At 41.8% G+C, this 20,239-nt stretch overlaps 1 long non-coding RNA gene across 1 annotated transcript in view; it reads right to left on the reverse strand.

Moving 5' to 3' along the window:
* Positions 1-829: 829 nt before the first annotated feature.
* Positions 830-20,239, reverse strand: part of LOC144827138 (uncharacterized) — a 79,398-nt gene continuing 59,988 nt past the window's right edge. Inside the window, exon 3 of the long non-coding RNA XR_013610040.1 lies at positions 830-904. This is a non-coding gene — a long non-coding RNA (uncharacterized LOC144827138). The remainder of the gene's footprint in view (positions 905-20,239) is intronic.

Here is a 20,239-nt window from a genome sequence, read left to right on the forward strand (position 1 = left end):
TCATCTGCTGTTCCGCTGTGTGTGCTGCCCAGTGCTATGTTCAAGTTAATTCCACCATTGTGCCCCAGATCTGTGCCTCTGTTGTGTGTGTTGGCTGTGTTGTTGCTTCACTTCCTGTGTGTGCTGTTGTGTTTGTGCTGTGCTGATTTGTGGTGTATGGGTTGGTGTTGTGTCACTCATGTCTGTGTGTGACTGGTATGCTTGGTGTGCACACACTGCTTGTTGTGCATACAGTGCTGTGTGTATATGGCCTTGCCATTGCCTGATGTGCATCCCCTGATGTCCTGCAGTGTTTGTTCATTTTTTGCATGTGCATATGTAGTTGGTTTGATGGGGCTGTGTTGTTCTGTGATGGGGAACTTCTCATTAGAGCTGAGAGAGTTTAGAGTGAGAACCATTGAACTATAAAGATCAGAAAAATTAGTGGATGCCATTACAATGATATTTACAATCCAGATTTCAAGAAGAACGTTTCTTTTGGCCTGGTCCTATGTAAGTGTGTTTTATTTGAGCAAAAACCACAAAAGCTGCTGATTCTCCTGATCATTCTAACACTGTCACCGAAAGGAAGTGTTTTGTGATTGAACTTTTGTTATGGTTAGGATGATTGTCACTTTTAATGCTGTATGTCCTATTCTTATATCATCAAGCTAGTTTTAAAATTCTTGCCAAATTGACAGCCAGTGTTTCATATTTAGATCACGATGGAATTGTTTTAGGAGTACAAATTCCAGATAATTTTCTAAGTAATAAAAATATTTCTGTACTGTTCTCTTAGTCCCTACCTTAAAGCAAAATGCTCTAAAGAGAACCACGGCAGCTAACCCAATCTCCTTCCAAGGTCGAGCATACCAGCTGCTTCACCTTATTCTCTTCCTAGACTCAATACACGCTCTTACAAATCCTGAAGATGGAGAGAGGAAAAACAGATAAAGAATTTATTTGGCATTAACATGATTCAAAACAAATGTTTAAGCTTGTCAGGTAGGCCATGTATTGTGTTATTTTCTGGTTAAACTGGTGGAATTGGTTCAAATGGTCTTGGTGCTATATGAGAATGTAGGGTTTTGCCAGTAGAGTTGATAGGGATTTAATTCAGGGCAAGGTCTTCCTCTTTCAATGCTCATGGCTTTTAGTGGTGAGCATGGTGTTGATGTTGGCAATCCTGAACTAACTTCATTGCTTTCTGCAATTTTGCTCATTCGTGATTGCTACTTGGCTTCCCGGTGATGCGTGATAGGATGTGACCTGCAGTAATGTTGGTTCACCACCTACAGCACCCTGAGACAATGCTGTGGCTCCTCTTCCGACTTGTCATCTGGAGATAGTACAATACTCCCAATAAGCACTAGTTTATAGTAGACATGGCTATAGAGATCAATTTTCCACATCAGTTTAACCAATCTATTTGCCTATTTAAATGTCATTATAGAAACATGAGGCCTTTCTTTGTAGTTTCAAGACAGCCAGACAATATAAATTAATGTTTTAATATTTACTTAGGAGGTATGTATCAAATCTGACAATGGTATTTGTATAATCCAATATGGTTTTGCAGTGAATCATTCTATCTCAAAATGTCCTTAGTGTGAAATTGGTAAGTGTGCACAAAATAAACCACACATACGTACTAATTTTCCACTACGCTTGTTATCACACAATGTCATTTTTCCGGCTCTGCTACAGGCAGCTTTAACAGAAAGTTAGAGGCGGCTTTCGGTTTGTTCCTTCCTCATGTTTTGATAAGGTCCTTGTTTATTTTAATTCCTTGCTCCCAATGTAATGGCTTTCCTCACTTTTCATATGTTTGTCTTGCCCTTAGAGCATTGAGGTACAAATTACTTTTTGATTGGTTGAGAGTATTCTGTTACTAGTGAACTCAGGTCTCTATAGGCCAGAAGTATTAAGCATTTAAACAGTTGCAAATGCCCCAATTCGGCGTTTGCAATCAATATATTTTAAGTACCCATTTTACAAGTCAGAAAAGATTTTCCAACTATTAAAATGGGATTCCGAATTCATACCATTCCGGTATCTGTAAGCATCCCTTACAAATGCCATATAGGTATCTTCTAAATGTTCTCCAACCAAAATCCAGTTGCAAAACATTGATATTTTACCAAACCTCATAGGAGTAGGTTATGTAGTTGTAAAAGGGAATATAAATATAAACTTTGTTGAAGAGTTCGCCATGGTACAGGTGATCTCTGCAAACTCCTACTTAAACAAACAGTAAAAGTAAATATTACTTTTTAAATGCAACCTCGTTTCCTCTGACTGAAAAAGGGCAGCATTTAAAGTTTGCTTTATTAAAAAGTGATTACAGACATGGTGGTCTGATTATCCCAGCAGGTCATCATCTCTGCGATGATTGCAACCCACATCATTTCAGAATTTCAAAAACAACCAATTAATATTGTTGCAAACAATAAATAATACATCTAGCCCTATTTTCTGCTTACATTGTTTCTGTGCTATTTAAATTTTAGCGCTTGATGGGAGTACATATCCTTCCCTAGCCTCTCTCTGTCTCTCTCTCTCTCTCTTTCCTCCACAAAGCCCCCATATTCGTTTCTTGCCCTGCTTCAGAACATCTTAAGTACTGTTCTCATGAGACCACATGATTAGGAGATGTTTTGCCTGGTTGCAACATCACAAGGAGAGAAACTACCACTCACATTCTGCAATGTTACCTTGAGAAGTCACCCCATCGTCCATATTAAGATCATGAAAAAGACCTCTCTTATGTGTAAAGATTACATTAATTAGACAATGCGTTTTCCTGGGCACTTTTGTCCAGCTGCCTTTCTCTCTCTTTAAGAGGTTACCTCTGGCCAGCTTTTCACAGGCAACCAGCATCAGCATGCTTGCAGACATAGCTGACAAGGGCAGGAATCTCATCCTCTACAAACCTTGTAATCCATGTAATGCTGTACAGGAGGCTACTCAACCAGCACATGCTAACTAAGCGATGTAAAAGAAATGCCACACGTACAAAAGTCACAAAAGAAAAAACTACTGGAATTCAGGGGGAAGTTGGATACATACATGAGGGTCGGGATCAGTGACAGTTCTCAACAATTTGAAGGTGCACAACAACAAACCTAAAGTTGAAAGGCACTTAATGCATGCAAACTCAAGGCACCAGGTGCATTCACATTCAAACTCTTTACAACGCATGTTGGTATGTGTATTACTTGAGCTCACTTACATAGATTGGACCTGATCTGTAGTAAAGTTACAAGTGAGGAGTCTACGCACTCATGGCAGAGTCTGCACACTCGGTGGAATCTCCACACTGCAGTTCTCAGTGCAGAGATCCTGCCCGAGTGCAGAAACTCTGCACTTGTAACTTTATCTATCTTCTCCCATTTGGAACTTACACTTATAAAATGTAAGAAGGTAATCTCAATTTTAGCCTATGAGAGAGATAGGCCACACAGTAGTGAAAAACAAATTTAAGAATTTTCACTACGTGGACATGTAAAACTTAAAAGTACATGTTCAACTTTTTTAATACACTGCAACCTGCCCTTTGGCCTGTCCAGAGCCTTCCTTAGGGGTAACATATGTATTGAAAGGAAGGTTTGAGCCTGGCAACAGGATTAATTTGCTAGGTCAATATGGAAGTTTAAACTGCACATTTAGGCGCTGCAAGGGCAGGCCTGAGGCATGTTTAAAGGGCTACTAAAGTAGATGACACAATCAGTGCTGCAGGCCCACTAGTAGCACTTGAATCACATGCCCTGGGCATATGTAGTGCACTTTACCAGGGTCTTATAAGCCCATTGTGGATAAGCCAAATGTTACAATGTTTTAGGGAAAGGGAACATGCACTTTAGCACTGGTCAACAGTGGTAAAGTGCCCATTATTCTAAACCTAATAAAAAGAGTTCAGCAAAAAGGGGAGGAGGAAGGCAAAAGGTGTGGGGGTGGCCCTGCAGTTCTAACATCCCCTCAAACAAATAAGCATTTTTAAAGACGTTGCTGCCCAGCACAACAAGGATCTAGATGCGGTGAATGTGTCTAAATTATTGAAAAAAACAAAAACAAAAAAATAGCTGACAACCAGCTTACAGAGACAGTCTCACCCTGGAGCTTAACACTCTCCTTCAGCACGTCCAGCATCTCTATGAAGAACCCTGCCTTTAACATTAGCATCATGTGTTGTTGGTGCTGCTCCGCCAAGGCCACTAGTGATCAAGGTCAAGACAGGAGGGTCAGGATCAATTAAGGAAAGGACATAAAAATTACCTATGACTTTTGACTAGTAATAGAGATCATAAAATAATGCAAGTGATAATTTAGTAAATGGACATACTTTGACATCTTGTATAGAGATACAAAAGAAGAATTTGGGCTTCTTAGCTATCATGAGGAGCTTTCCGTCATTATGGAGGGATTATATTCTCTTTTATAGGAATACAAAACTAGAAACAGGAAACCGGTCTGGATGTATAGCTGTTCCATCTCCATCCATACATAACTACATCCCATTCAGACATACTCTCCCTGCTGTAATTACACCTAACAGATCACCTTTTATCACTAACAAACATATAATCATTCTTCCATCAGTTGTCCAACAAACACCCTCTCCCTTCTACCATAATAACACTAATGCACAACACACACACTGCACACCACCACACTTTGTAACTCTTGCAACAAGCCAGTCTAAGATAAACACTCTCACCTCTACTTCATTCCCTCCTACACAACATACACTCTACTCATAAGCACATCACCACCCCCTCTACGTCACAACCTCCTCTCACAAACAATACTATACAACCAAATCCATTGCATGAAACATATACATCAGCACCCCTTTTCACTACTCCTCAAAAGCAAAACATATCACGCACACCAGCACAAGATCACCAAAGCACAACACCTCATAATACTTGCCATCATAAAATACAAACATATACCCACCTTTCAAACCACACAAAGGAACTAACTCCAATGCCAAGCTTTCACTCTTCCACCACACCTAACACAGATACAGCAATACAGCACCTCTCTTCTAACCGCCTCTCATCCATTGAACAATTTAGAACATTACTACATGACCCACATGCTGCACCAGCTCCCCTGACTCCTACACCTTCCGCCTTAAACACACACAAAAAATAAAAGCAACATGCCACACCCCACAACTTTGCTTCCCCATGTCTACTTCACAACAATGTTACACCACAAAAGCAACACAGCACTCCAACTCACTCTCAAACACCATCTCCAACTCATACACACGCAGACCCAGCATGCTGGATGAGGAACATGATACAGAACAGCTACACGGTTGCTATCCTAATACAGCTAATACCAGCACTAAAAACACACATGCTACAAACCTACACAATACTGATCACTCTTCTACAAAACAAAGTCCCACTATCACCAAAGGCCACTCACTAAACTGTCTACTGATAAATGCTCGATCCCTCTCTAAAAACAAGCATCACATCTACGACCTCATCGATGCAAAACCAGAAATACTATTCATAACTGAATCATGGTTGGGAGAGGATAAGGCTCCAGTCCTGCATGAAGCCATTCCTCTAGGCTATCAAATAATCACCCAAAATCATATAGCCAAGAAAGGAAGTGGTCTAGCTGTTGTATTCAGCCAAACAATACATTTCATAAAAATTGACAACATCTCTATAAAGAATTGTGAGGTTCTTCTAACAAGATGCAATCCTACACTGTCTTCCTCCTGTAACTTCCTGCTTCTTTAAAGACCTCCATCTAGCAAGGCAACATTCCCAGAAGCACTTCTAGACACAGTCTCAAACCTGATAACAATACACTGCAACGGATGTATGACGTTACAACACATACTTTTACAACGCCTACCTTTACAACGCGGTTTTTACAACGCATACCATTACAACGCATAATGCTTTTAGGCGCTGGATAGTGAATAGTTTTATTTACTATTCCAACTCCAGTCCCTGTGGATAGTAGGGAAGGTTATTGGATAGTAAATTAACCTATTCCCTATCCTAGAGCGCCCCCCAGAGCAATGCGTTGTAATAGTTTGCGATGTAAAAGTTGCGTTGTAATGATAGTTTGTTGTAAAAGTTTTGTTGTAAAGGTTGTTTACCCACTGCAACCTAGCGTTCTGGGTGACCTCAACATTTGGTTTGATAAACCCAATATGTCCCATCAAAAAACTGTAATCACCGGCCTAGACTCATTGAACCTGCATCAGATTGTCCACATCCAACACACAACGCTGGACATATCCTAGATGTCATTTTTGCTAATACTGAACTAGTTAACTTTCAAAGTATAACTCCAGTCACATGGTCAGACCACCACTTGCTTGCTTTCCAACATAAAACAACGCTAAGCGACTCACCTAAAACGACCTTACATCCATCCACCTATCGGCCGTGGAACATACTGAATTTGGAACACTTGGAAACACAACTAACATCATGTACAAATCTAGAAACCATACATTTTGTTCAAAATCCATATGAGTGGCTACAGGAAGCTTTTGACTTCCTGATACCACTCAAAACCACACAACAGAACAAAAGAAAACAAGCATTTACAATGCAAAGGTTTCGCCTTTGGAAAAGTTTGAGCTATTGGCATTGTAAATGACAAAATTTGTATTTATGTGTTGGTTTTGAAAACAGATAAATAAATGGCATTGTCTTTTACATTGCTAATAGCTCTAACTTTTCCAAAGGCGAAACCGTTGCATTGTAAATGCTTGTTTCTCATTTACTTCCAGTTTGATAAAAGATTCTTGTTAACTCGAGGATGTCAGTTGCGACCCAAGAAAACTAGTATGGAAGAACTAACATGGAGGAAGAAGTGTGCCCTAAATAAATTACAATTCTTTATATGCCCATAACAGATAATTGCTTCGAGGTATTTTCCACCAAGAGACTGCTCAATATTTCTACCATATTTTTCAGATGCTTCCCTACCAATAGTCCTAAAATGTGAAAGGTGTCTTTATATATGGCGAATTACCCTCCTTTTCACTTTTTAAAACCACCCTTGAAAAAAAAAAAAACTGCTTCTTTGCAAACGCAGGCACCCACTACCTGTGCCCGAGCCTGTGCGTGCAGACTCTTCCTCCTCTCTTCTTAGGTGAATCTTCCGTCCAGTTTTCTTTTAACCCATACACATTTACGTCAACCCAAAATATCCATCACCATGTCGGTACAGTTTCAATGTTTATCCCCTACTGAGTATCTGACAGTGTAGCGTTACCCCTTTTCTCAGCTCCCTGCTTGCCTTACATGCCTACCCATCTCAGCATTTCTTCGGCTGGCACCATCATTAACCTTATTGTACACACTGTCATTCCACTCACTATGACATCTGAACGCCTTTTTAGCATGTAGGTATTGTATTCCTCCTGTCATACATACTGCAGGCCTGCTATTTCCTCAGCATCTCTGTATATCGCAACAAACGGGTGTATATCTGTTTGCCAAGTCAACCCTACCCAGATTATGCCCTGCTCTGAAACCAGGCTTTGAACAGCGCAACCTCAGCTACTTCGGGAGTCTAGGTAGAGCACAAAAAAGGAGGAATATTCCGGCCTCCCTCAGATATCCACAAACACTATCCTGTGTAATTACACTAAAAGTTAGGGGTTTTCTCCAATGTGTAGCTTGTCAGCTTTTCAGTAACCAGAAAAGGGGCTCTTTCAAAGATGGTGTACTTTGAAAGGTTACATCTGGCTCTTTTAGACAGGCTCGAGCACGAAGACGGGATGGGCTCCGTAGACAGCAGGAAGCCCAGAGCAGGAACGTGCTTTCAGTTTCGGATTAACAGCAAGTGGTGGCAAATGTACAAAGCCTAGTTCTCAATATCAGCAAACTTGAAAAAGACAGGATTTGTGAAGAGCTCAGCAGCTGATTAGCAACTGCACATTAGATTTAAACATGCCATAATTACGTCAGAAGGAGAAGAAAACGCAAAAACGCCCTTGAATCGGAGCAAGCATAAGACAGATAGAGCCGTCGACCAGGAGCCCGCCCGCACTCACCGGTTGTCTGAGGCGGCGGCGGCTCCTCTCTGCTGGGCTCTTCTGGGTGACGGTGGCAGGGCTCTCTCCTCGGGAGAGCCTCGCCGGAGGACGGTTCCTTCTTCTTCCCGGCAGGAGCGCGGGGTGGCCTCCCGTCCGCTTCCTGGTTCCTCCTCACTCCAGCAGCCAATCACCGCGCAGGTCACCCGGCGAGCCTCCCGCAGAGAACTAACATGGAGGAAGAAGTGTGCCCTAAATAAATTACAATTCTTTATATGCCCATAACAGATAATTGCTTCGAGGTATTTTCCACCAAGAGACTGCTCAATATTTCTACCATATTTTTCAGATGCTTCCCTACCAATAGTCCTAAAATGTGAAAGGTGTCTTTATATATGGCGAATTACCCTCCTTTTCACTTTTTAAAACCACCCTTGAAAAAAAAAAAAACTGCTTCTTTGCAAACGCAGGCACCCACTACCTGTGCCCGAGCCTGTGCGTGCAGACTCTTCCTCCTCTCTTCTTAGGTGAATCTTCCGTCCAGTTTTCTTTTAACCCATACACATTTACGTCAACCCAAAATATCCATCACCATGTCGGTACAGTTTCAATGTTTATCCCCTACTGAGTATCTGACAGTGTAGCGTTACCCCTTTTCTCAGCTCCCTGCTTGCCTTACATGCCTACCCATCTCAGCATTTCTTCGGCTGGCACCATCATTAACCTTATTGTACACACTGTCATTCCACTCACTATGACATCTGGACGCCTTTTTAGCATGTAGGTATTGTATTCCTCCTGTCATACATACTGCAGGCCTGCTATTTCCTCAGCATCTCTGTATATCGCAACAAACGGGTGTATATCTGTTTGCCAAGTCAACCCTACCCAGATTATGCCCTGCTCTGAAACCAGGCTTTGAACAGCGCAACCTCAGCTACTTCGGGAGTCTAGGTAGAGCACAAAAAAGGAGGAATATTCCGGCCTCCCTCAGATATCCACAAACACTATCCTGTGTAATTACACTAAAAGTTAGGGGTTTTCTCCAATGTGTAGCTTGTCAGCTTTTCAGTAACCAGAAAAGGGGCTCTTTCAAAGATGGTGTACTTTGAAAGGTACATCTGGCTCTTTTAGACAGGCTCGAGCACGAAGACGGGATGGGCTCCGTAGACAGCAGGAAGCCCAGAGCAGGAACGTGCTTTCAGTTTCGGATTAACAGCAAGTGGTGGCAAATGTACAAAGCCTAGTTCTCAATATCAGCAAACTTGAAAAAGACAGGATTTGTGAAGAGCTCAGCAGCTGATTAGCAATTGTACATTAGATTTAAACATGCCATAATTACGTCAGAAGGAGAAGAAAACGCAAAAACGCCCTTGAATCGGAGCAAGCATAAGACAGATAGAGCCGTCGACCAGGAGCCCGCCCGCACTCACCGGTTGTCTGAGGCGGCGGCGGCTCCTCTCCGCTGGGCTCTTCTGGGTGACGGTGGCAGGGCTCTCTCCTCGGGAGAGCCTCGCCGGAGGACGGTTCCTTCTTCTTCCCGGCAGGAGCGCGGGGTGGCCTCCCGTCCGCTTCCTGGTTCCTCCTCACTCCAGCAGCCAATCACCGCGCAGGTCACCCGGCGAGCCTCCCGCAGCCTGAACCAATGGCAGCGCGGCTCCCGGGTGACGTCAGCGGTGGTTCCCTCGGCTTCTCCACGGCCCCGGGGCTGCGGCGGTGATTTTCACGGCCAAAACGGCTGTGCACAAAAAGCGCTCAGGGGGAAGCACAGCGCTTCGGACTGACTGCGGGAGGGGGCGGGAAAGGGGGAGGAGAGACGCAGAAGACGGCCGGAGCAGGAAGGTGGGTGCCGGCAATGCCGGAACAGATTCGGGGGCGTTCCCGGCTTTTGGCTGACGTCGCGTGACGTCGCCAAAAAGGGGAGGGAACGGAAAAAACGTAACTCCGCCCTGGGAAAAAATCTCGGGAACGCCCCCGAATCTGGTCCGGCCTTGACGGACAGATCTCTGTTCCAATGGCTAGCCTCCATTTATGGAGCTAGCCAATGGGACAGGGGGGCGTATTCCATTCTCCTTACTGGAAATCAAGAGATTTCTCTGGAGGCGGAGCTAAGAGCTCCGCCCTCCAGCGAAACCTAAAAAGGGCCTTGGAGAAACTTAGAAATAAAAGACATAAAACAACAAATTAGAAAGCTGCAACATACCTGGCTCAAAACAAACGCCAAACAAGACAAACTTCACCTACAGAAAATTAACATATTATACAAGTCTGCTATCAAAAAAGGTACTATTCAGACAGAATTCAAAATGCTAAATGTGCACATAAAGAATTCTATAAAATACTCAATGAATTTCACAAATCAAATTGCCTAGAAGGAACTCATTCTGTTACTCAAGATTTCACAGACAAACTGGCAAATCATTACACGGATAAACATTACACTTTGGACTCGTACTTAAAACAGAAGAACTCAAAAAGTCATACATACGCCCTTTACTGAAGAAAACAAACGTGGACCCGCTGAACCTTGATAACTACAGACCCATTACAAATGGACCGTTCCTGGGCAAACTGATAGAAAGAGCAGTGTTCACCCATATGTCACAATTCATTGAAGAGAATGACATACTTTCAGATTTCCAAACAGGATTCCTTCCAGGAAGAGGCACTGAATCTGCCCTCCTTGCCATCTGGGATGACCTAAAGAATACAGTTGACCTCAAAGGGGTTGCTGCGCTATTTCTCTTGGACCTCTCAGCTGCCTTTGACACGGTTGACCATGACACTATGAAACACAGACTTTATGAAGCCGGCATAGAGGGAACTGCTCTAGACTGGATCGCGTCCTACCTTCAAAACAGAACTAATGTCCCAACCTTTCTCGTCCAACCCGTACTCCACAAAAGCAGGGGTCCCTCAAGGTTCTATCATCTTGCCCATGCTTTTCAACATCTACATGAAGTCATTACCAGTACTGATCAATACATTTCACCTCACGTGCTATAACTATACAGATGACACGCAAATACTCCTTCAACTGGAATGCCCCAAAGACATTGGAAAATCACCAATTTTCAGCTGTCTCAGAGCCGTGGATCAGTGGATGACTTGGAGCCATCTCAAATTGAATGCTTCAAAAACTGAAATACTCACGTGTGGCGATTGGAAACATTACAACCCGCTTGCTGCATGGCCTGATGAACTGGGATCACTGCCTAAAGTACCAAAGGAAGTAAGAAACCTCGGAATGACCATGGACTCCAAGCTGTCGATGAATGCCCAAGCGGATAAACAAGCAAGATCAAGATTTGCTACTATAACAACGCTGCGACAAATTTTCCCTCATTTGGGATTTCCACACAAGGTCCAAGCTACCATCTCCCTTGTTCTGTCCAAACTCGATTACGCCAATAGCCTCTACCACGGATCACCTTTAACGGCCATGAAAAGGCTATAATGGATTCAGAACTCGGCTGCCAGACTACTCTTGCATATCAAACCGCGAGACCACATCTCCCCTGCCTTGAAAGCCCTGCATTGGTTGCCGGTTGCCAGAAGATCCACGTTCAAGCTGCTTTGTATCACCCACAAAGCAATACATGGAATAGGACCACTCTTCATCAGGAATAAAATCACCAAACACATTCAACAAAGGAACCACCACTCTAAAGGAGCATCTCGCCTCAAAATCCCACAATACCAGAAAAAAAACATAGGTGGCACATCCTTCTCTGTTCAAGCAGCTAAACTATGGAACTCTTTACCCCCCAACATAAGGTCCACCGACAACCACCTTATCTTCAGAAAACTACTCAAGATTTGACTCTTCGCCACATAAGCGCCATACGCAAACAGAAATTTACAGCATATCCCTCTGTATATAAGCATTTGTTTTCACTATAGATATGCACCTATCTTTGTGTATTACTTTGTATAAACATGTAAAATAATATTCTGTTAAGAGAAAAAATAATAATAAATAAGTAAAAATCATCTTTGGTCTACATGTACATACTTTCATTGTGCATCTATGAACCTTCCATGTACTTGGATCTGTGTGTCTAAAAATCCTTCACTCTTTTAAACCTCCACTATCCTTTTCAATCAAAATTACCAGACTAACATGTTCACTTTTCAAATTCCATATTCAACTATACTAATATATTACCCTAATAACTGAATAACATATCCACTACTCAAATTACTTCATATTTATACTATACTAATTTTCAACACTAATCCTTTATGGGTTCCGGAGTAGGGTGCCAGAAAAGTGCTTCAATACCCATCAGGGGTAACAAGTGCTATATGAATGCAAATCTTTCTTCCCCTTTTATCCCTCTGCTATTCTTCTCACTCCAAGTAACTGACTAATATCCTCCACTGAAACTACTTCATATTTCACCATAATAATTCACCACTAATCCTTTATAGGCTGCCTGAACAGCGTGTGTCAACAAGCGCTATATAAATACAAACCTTTGTCCTCCTCTATCCTTCTGCTATCGTTCCAATTCCAAATAACTGACTAACCTATCCACCACTTAAAATGTACTTGCATGTTTCACTATACTAATTCAACACTAATCCTCTATGAGTCCCGGAGGAGCGTGCTACTCGCTGAAAAAGCGATTTGACGCCTCATCAGGGGTAGTAAGCACTATATAAATGCAATTACAATACAATGCAATACAATCTATGTGTTCCGCACATTGCAGCACACATAGGAGTTACAAATCGTGATTTGTGGTTGTTTATGTGCAGGAAGGGACACCTTCCTGCACAATCATTCCCTCAAATGCAGGCACCCTTGCACTACAGTTGTAAGCTTCACTCTTAGTTTGTAACTGCTAAATGTGCCATCTAAATAGGCGGACCCACAGCTTCCTTCCGTAGACTACTAAACAACCAAAAACTATATAAACCACACCTACTGTGCAATTAGTTTCATTTTCGCGAGTTATTTCTGAGTCGCCAATCTATGTTGCAGGTTCTGTTTTCTAACATCGGATTCTCTTTTTCCGTCAACAAACATATTCCGGAATTGTAAGTTGTTTCAATATGGCATAGACATAGTACTTAGTTATAATTTGTGGCTATTTATCAAAATTTAAACATTTATATGTAGAAAAAAATGTTATTGCATGTTTTTCGCTTTTTCTCTGTAACGTCAGCAGCTTGTTTTTAGAAACAGATAGATTATAACAAACATTTCTCCTTTTCTGGCTCCTTTATATAGTGAGTTGTTATATTATAATATTGACACTGTACTTAGCATGAGAGGTGTTGGTGACCCATCGACGCAAACCCTACACATTTACAATCAATGTCACCATCTTCCACTTGCTATTGTGTTTTCCCCTAGAGATCACATACTGTTAATATGTATATTATAATATTAACAGTCTTGGTGATCTTAGTGGACTTCACAATCCGTCGTCACAAAGAATGACGATAAGTAAGCAATGATACGGCTTGCGGTTTTCAGTCTATTTTCCCCTTGTGATCATGTGCTGTGAGAATATGTACATGTTATTTTTCTCAGCGTCATGATCTCAGAGGAGTTTATGACCCGTCACCACGAAGATCAAACTTTTTCACCTCCCGGAGAAAAGAAGTTCAGTAATAATTACCGCTCGAAAGTATTTCATCATGGATGTTCTGTTAAATACATCATTTTTTTTTCTTTTTCTTTTTACTGTAACAATGGTATCAATAGTTATATTGTAATAGATTGTCCTATTGCTACAGAAGAGGAATGGGAGATTTTTCAGCGCTATCTATAATATGACTTTAAAATATGAAAAAGTACTTGATCAGATATTTTTTTCTAGAAATATATTTTACGAAACAGCAGAACAAAAACAATATAGCTATCATGCACACTTTGTTACTTTAAAAATTAAATAAACCCTACATTTCTGAATGTTATTTTCTAATTTCTATTCTTATTTGTGGTTCCTATTTACCTTCTCCCTAAAGAATATCTAGGACCTGCACTTTATATTATAAGAGTACCATCCTATATATTCTTTAGTGAGTATGTGATTTATTAGCGGAACAGTCTGCAACCTCTAAGCACTACGACAGCACGTTCCTGAATTGTACAGAATACAAATTTGAAAAATAATAATGCATGCATTTCTATGTAATATGATATTTGTATTTAACTGTTTTTTACTTGTTCTCTTGATCTGAGATAATGTAGTACGGGAGTGTTTGTTGTAGCACTTCTATTCTACTTTATCTAAAAGTAACTGATGTCCTCTTACATCATCAAGAATGTGGGGAAACACTTTTACAAACTGTAGCACAAAAAAGAAGTATATGCCACGCTTAACTGATATTTTATGAAATTCCATTTTTAATTGTCACCCCTTTCATATATACAACGACAGTTTCTGAAAAAGTTTATTTGTATTTGCTTAATAAAAACTATTTCAAACCTAGACTGATTTTTTCTCATAATTCCTCTCCACCACCTGATGGGCACTGTACAGAGTTGATAGTGTTCCTAACCTGCCCTCTATTACTTTCTTTCCCCATGCTCCTTTGGAAAATGCATCACAATATCACTGACAACAGTGAACCGTTCCCACCCAATAAAGAGCAAACTTGTGCTCGGAACAATTTAGCCAATAAAATGTCCATGTTGTTCCAAAGACGAGCAAGGAATGACTGCCAAACCTTCTGCTTTTAATACTTCACAGCCAATGAACATTAAGCTTCGTAAACTCCCGTTTGGAGCACGTTACCCTAATACTCCCCGAACAGGAAGGAATCGCTTACAAATCTTTTCCACTGACTTCTTCTACAACTAACGGTTTCTACATATTGTGGTGAACTTCTAACCTCTGTACTCACGCAAGTGATCCATGAAAACTGTTACTATGGTAACAGGCAGAAAGGTACTAGCTGTGCAAAAAAACTTTATATTTACTCTGGATCCTCTACAAGACAGAAAGGAAAGCAAAATACCACATTTACAACCCCCTTGCACAGTTTTTTTAATAAATAGAGGCCGCGCGGGAGGGCCTGGGGGGGGAAGCGGTCCCTGGATCTCCGGGTGGTCATGAGCCCCCGCATACATATAGTTAAAGACCCGGGGGAAGCGATCCCCATTATGAAAAAAAACATTGCCCGCGGGATCTGGCCCCTCGGAGACTAATTAACAATAAAGCGGGCTTCGCGCTTTTTTCTTTTTTGCTCGTGTGACATCATGTATGGCGCCCCGTACGCGTACGGCGCGAAAGATTCTAATTGTTCAAAAACATATATTTATGTATTTAATGTACATATTAAGGGAGCACATTATCTGGGATAATCATGAAAATAGTTTTTTAGAACTTTAAATAAGCGTATATTACTTTTAAAAGCAATTACGGAAATAGCGGCCGTACGTCGGAAGAGCAAAGATGGTTTGAAAAGTTATACATTTTATAAAACAATATAGTACTGCACGCTAAAGGAGAAAAGTCAGCACAATTATTGACCCCTCTCCCAACATTTAAAAGCCCCTGGTGGAGGTGGTAAATTAATTGAGACTGAATACGTTAGTACAGCCTACTGTGCTTACGCTACCAGGAAAACACAACAACAGTACAAGGCCCAGATTTCCACTGTAGTGATTTCTTAGTTGCAGGTCTAGTTGTCAGATCGACACACATACTCCCTCATGGCTGGTATACACCCCACCACACTCATCCAGCACATTCGTCACTACACACGTGACCCTATGTATAAAAAAGACCGAGCGCACGTGTTGTATGCCATTTTAGAGTTGTTCCCAAAGTACCAAACAAGGGGCCCACTACTACATGCGTGTCCTCTTTGGTCACTGAGTTAGTGGTGCCTGAAGCACTGAGCGGGTGAAGTGCCTGCGATGATGATGATGGGAACACGAGTATGTCGTTAGCCATACAGATATCAAGACTCGGCACCATATATGAGACTTCTTTGTTGGAGATCGGGACTACATCATGCAGACGGTGTCTTATCCACAAAAAGGTGAGCAGTGAGGCTTGAGTACGCATCGGAGGGAGCCAGGGTTGTAGCAGACTAGACACATAGACGCAACTCAGTATTTTAGACGAATGCACTCCTATATAGTGTATTAATTTACATGTATACATTTTTTTCCCAATAGCAGGAACGTTTTATAATCGCTGAAATGTCTGGAATATTATGATACAAACAGTTCGTAGAAATGTGAGAAGGAACGTGTATAAAAGCGTGATGTTATATAACTCCAAATTAATATAGTAGCAATTCCCAATCATAACATCTTTCTTTTAATATCTTTTAGATGTAGGCATTCAGGATGGATTATGTAACAAGGACGACGGCAATGGCACAGGTGAGCAAAGAAGCTTGTTTCTGAAAGAACGACAAGGTATCCGTGAAAGGAGAGAATGTGTAGTATGCAGCAGGCGCGCAAAACACACATTGGGCTAACGGGGCTTCAGCTAGGACGAGATAGCTTCCTGGGCCCACACACAGTCGCACCCGAGCACTTCACAGGTCTTTTAAAGACATTTTGCTTGTTAATGAGGCTTTGATGTCCCCCACCCCTTCCCCCGCTTACAGCCCCTGCAGCTCCACTCTTCTTTTTGCTTGAAGTTAAGCCCCCCCCCTGAATTTTTTTTCTAGCCCCCCCCCCCAATATTTTTTACTGTGGTTGCACCTCTGGCTTCAGGGACCCTCCCCCCTGACGTGTGTGTCTCTCCCACGTTTTAATGTCCTTTTTCTCTCTTGTTCTTTCTTACTCTCTCACATTGTTTCTCTTTTTTTTTTAAAGTTTTGGACGCTGCTATCTCCAGTCTGCTGTATACAACCTTATCTGCGTTGAAGTGGAGAACTCTCTTGATTACAGTGAAGTATTCTTCGACATGTAGAGCACCCTCTTTCAATCAAGCCAATGGCACTAGGTGAGCAAAGCATTTTGTTTCCAAAACAACGACAAATTATTTGTGAAGGGTTTACCTCAGAGCAGTGACAACAGATAGGTTACAACAGTCTGAGAAACAAATCTACAAGCTTATTGCGCCACTTTTGTGTTACTTTTAACATGGGAAAAGAGGCGCAAGGAGCTTGTAAATCTGCGTCTGACTTTTCCAGAAAAAATCTCAACTCCAGACTCTGTGGGACAGTTTTAATGTTGTTTTCTCTCTCTTTCTCTCTCTCACTCTCTGTGACATCATTTCTCTTTCTCTTTTAAAGTTATAGACACTGCTGTCTACTTTGACGTGTAGAAGCAGAGTTGAATTGAAGTTGTAAACTCTGGTGGCCGCAGTGTTCATACAAGGTAAGCACAGCGGCCCAGATATACAATGCCTTCATTGCAATGCATTAGACATAAGTCGGCGTATTTACAATCCCGTTGTGCCACTTTTGTCTCAGTAATGCAGTAGGCACTTCCATATAGACACCCCTTGAATGCGGGACTATAACAGAAGTGAAATGTACTAGGCACACTGCACACGTAAAATCGTAGTGTTACCTTCACTTGTAAAGCTTCACCTTATTTAGACACATCTACATAACTTTAAACTCTTTTTTTCTTTTTTGTTTTGCAGATTACCTACCCAACGTCTTTTGGAGTCCACATCACAATTTCTTTATAATACTGCTTTATTAAAGTTCTTTTTTTTTGTTGTTTATTACATTATCTTTAAGTTACGTTTACAGTTATTGTTGTTTTAATAAAAGTTAATAAAAAAACAATATACTTGTTTTTTTTAGGGGGGGTCCACAACAAAAATAATATTTATAATTTGAAATACTATAGTAAGATGTTTGATAGTAGGGTTGAAAAGTACTAGCTATACAATAAGTTATATTTTCTCTGGATGGGCTACAACATAGAAAGGAAATCAAAGTAAAACAAAACAATGTGTACCACATTTACAAACCTCTTCCGACATTTTCGCGTGCAAACCTACCCTCCTACAAAATTAACTGTGTGGGCCTCAATGACGCCCCTCAAACCACAAAAACGACTATATAGTGTGAGTGAAGCTGCAAGGCCCACCGCCTGATGCCCTGGAGTCCGCCACACCCAGACCCGGCTCCTGCAGTGTCCTGGGGGAAAACAGCCATTACAACGCGGTCATAACCATGTCACCACAAATTCATTAGCACGCATATGGCTTTACCACGCATGCCTTTACCATGCATGCTTTTACATGCTTTTACAACTAGTATACATTTAACACGCATGATAAAGGCATAAGCATGATAATGGCTTTGTGGTGACGAACACGCGTTGTAATGGCTGTGGCTTACGTGCTTCTAATTAGTTTTTAAGTATGCGTGTGACCAAGTCTGATAACATCAGAGGCCAAGGACAAACACTGTGGTGTCTGTTGCAGGAAATCTCATCGATCACAGAGAAGATAGGCGGAGGGTAAAATGAAAGTAACAGGTATAATAAAAATAACGGAGGAAAACTACTAAAATGGCGGTGGACGGAGTATGTAATAAACGTTTGGCGCCTCGGCAATATGTTTCAAATAAATATAGATAGAATATGATTATTAATATATTACAAAAGTATAGCAGCGGATGACACACACGGTCCGGAAAAAGAAAGCAGGCAAATTTAATACCTGAAATGAAGACAGCTTTGCTTGGCGAACTTGAAGAAAATGAAAGAAACATGGGCTTGGAAACGAGGCTGCGCATGCATAAGGGTACAACTTGTGCACAAAATAAACCCAGAAAGTTTTACATACTATCATAGAAATATAGCTCTTTTTTGACCAGTAAAGTTAGTTCTCAAAAATACCTATTTTCTTTTAGCCCCAATGCCCCCACGATCCCAGACGGCTCACCGCGTCCTTCGAGAGCCCGCATTGCTTTGTCAGAGAGAGCAGCTTACATGCTGCTCTCTTTGACGAAAAACAATCTGCTTTCCTACTTAAAAGAGAAAGCAGATTAACTTGCTCTCTCTTTCAAATGGGAAAGCGGTTTGCTGTGGTAAAGTGGGAGCCGCAACGCTCCCGCCCTACCATAGCAAACAGCAGTGTCCCGGGGGTAGGCATCCCGGGACACTGCAAGAGCCGGCCCTGGGAGGTGGTGGTCCCCAGGACCATCAAGGGTTCCAGGAGGGGGGGCCGCGCGACCCCCTCCCAACATTAAAAAGCTGGAAGGTCATTTTACCTATTACTGCCCCAGGAAGGTGGCGGTCCCCGGGACGTGTACGGGGGAGAGGGAGGGGAGCTGAAAACATACTTTAAAAAAATATATATTTTAAAAAAAGCCCCAAAGGGGTGGCGGTCCCCGGGGCTGCGGGGGGAGGGGGCCGTGAGTACCCCGCATACTTCAAAATAAAACCCCAGGGGGTGGCTTTCCCCGGGTCTCGTTTTTATTATTGAATAAAATGCCTCCGGGATTTGGCCCCACCGATGGCTAATTAAGAATAAAACGGACTTCTAGTTTTTTTTCCTTTTTCACCGTGTACGCGTACAATACGCGAACCCCGTGATTTTTTTATTTAACAAAAATAATAATTGGGGGCCTAAAGATCCATGTGGGACCCCCTGAGCAGGCCTAGAGGGTCAGGATGTTTCTACCCTGCCACCTTTCCTTATTTTTCAACTTTGTTTTACTGTTTTCTTGTGGCTCGGTTCTACCGAGGCACAAGATGGCTGCCAACATATCCTGGTTTGGAGTGTTGACAGACAGTTGACATCCAATCAACATACAGCTCGTGCTCGTAATTGTACGAATTTTCGTACGCGTACAGTACTTCGTCTATAGATATCACTATGATTTTACTTTTGATTTTCTCAGGAACTACTGAACGGATTTACACCATTTAACAAAAAGCACAATCTGTGAACTGAACTCTACCTCTCTGCCAAATTATTTGGTGTACTTCCGTTCAGCCGTTCGGGCTGTAGCCCTGGCTAAAGGTCCCTATGGAAAATTGCATGGGGAAAACACGTTTTGGGACCCCCCTTTTTTCTCGGCCCCCACTTTACGAATCACCCCCAAACTTTCAGGGAAGGAGCGGAGCCGAGCAGGTCATTTTCTTGGAGAATTTCACAAAGATTTGCCCACCAGCGCCAAAGTTAATTCAAATAGAATGTTGTGGATTTCCTATGGAAAGTAGGTCCTAACTATAACTACCTACTGGCGACCGTCAGTAGGTAATATATATATATATATATATATATATATGTACATTAGTACATTAACAAATGGGTCAAATTGATTTTCACTGCCTGC

Source organism: Lissotriton helveticus, chromosome 4_1, assembly GCF_964261635.1.
Source record: "Lissotriton helveticus chromosome 4_1, aLisHel1.1, whole genome shotgun sequence".
NCBI lineage: Eukaryota > Metazoa > Chordata > Amphibia > Caudata > Salamandridae > Lissotriton > Lissotriton helveticus.